This window comes from Palaemon carinicauda, chromosome 3 (genome assembly GCF_036898095.1).
Source record: "Palaemon carinicauda isolate YSFRI2023 chromosome 3, ASM3689809v2, whole genome shotgun sequence".
NCBI classification, from domain to species: Eukaryota; Metazoa; Arthropoda; class Malacostraca; order Decapoda; family Palaemonidae; genus Palaemon; species Palaemon carinicauda.
The window spans coordinates 172834671-172835911 of NC_090727.1; positions in this window are offsets into that span (position 1 = coordinate 172834671).

The window sequence follows — 1241 nt, forward strand, 5'->3', positions numbered from 1 at the left end:
CAATCTATTCTGAAGAAGTGTTTTAATTCTTTTATTCTACCTTGTTTTGAGTATTGTTCTCCTGTCTGGTCTTCAGCTGCTGATTCTCATCTTAATTTGTTGGACGAAACTTACGGTCTATTAAATTTCTTATTCCTGATCTAGATATTATCTCTGGCACCGTCGATCAATTAGTTCATTATGCATGTTGCATAAGATTTTTCATAACTCTGACCATCCTTTACATTCAGATCTCCCTGGACAATTCTATCCTGTTCGTAATACTAGGCAGGCAGTTAATTCTAATAGCCAGGCCTTCTCCATCATAAGACTCAATACTACGCAGTACTCTAGAAGTTTTATTCCAGCTGTTACCAAGTTGTGGACTGACTCTTCCTAATCGGGTTGTTGAATCAGTAGAACTTCAAAAGTCAAAGTTGGAGCAAATGCTTTTTTGTTGACCAGACGGACATGAGTCTTTTTATAGTTTATATATGACATTTTTCTTGTTGACGTTGTTAATAGTTTATATATGATATATCTCTTTTGACATTACTTTTTTTAGAATGATTTATTGTTAATTTGTTCTCTTCAGTTATTTATATCCTTATTTCCTTTCCTCACTGGGCTATTTTTCCCTATTGGAGCCCCTGGGCTTATAGCATCTTGCTTTTCCAATTAGGGTTGTAGCTTGGATAGTAATAATAATAATAATAATAGGGTGTAGCTTGGCTAATAATAATAATAATAATAATAATAATAATAATAATAATAATAATAATAATAATAATGATAATAATAATAATAATGAGAAGAAGAAAAAGAAGTAGTAGTTTGCAACTTTGCGAACTCAAAATATGATAAACTCCCATCTCTCATTTGAAAATAAAACGTGCTAACAAGAAATTGTTTTCTGTTCACACCAAAATTACTTTCTATCTTATCTCGTAGTTACTTCAGACAAAATCTTTAAGATAATTCTTATCAAAGCTTTCGTTATTACTGTACATGGTTTCTGGAAGCACATGACTACCCTTATATCAATGTGAACGATGATCACACGATATTCCACAAGAAAAGTTTATGAAATTGCCTCCGGGTATTTTGGGTTGGTAATTCGTGATAGCCGAAGGACTTCAACAGTTGAAATCAATGGTGTGAGTTGAAGTGTTGGAGGGTAACATGAGATCTCCTCTCCCCCCCCCACACCCCTGCTTCCCCTACTGTATTTGAGGTGATGGGTACCATGAGAGGGGTCCTTC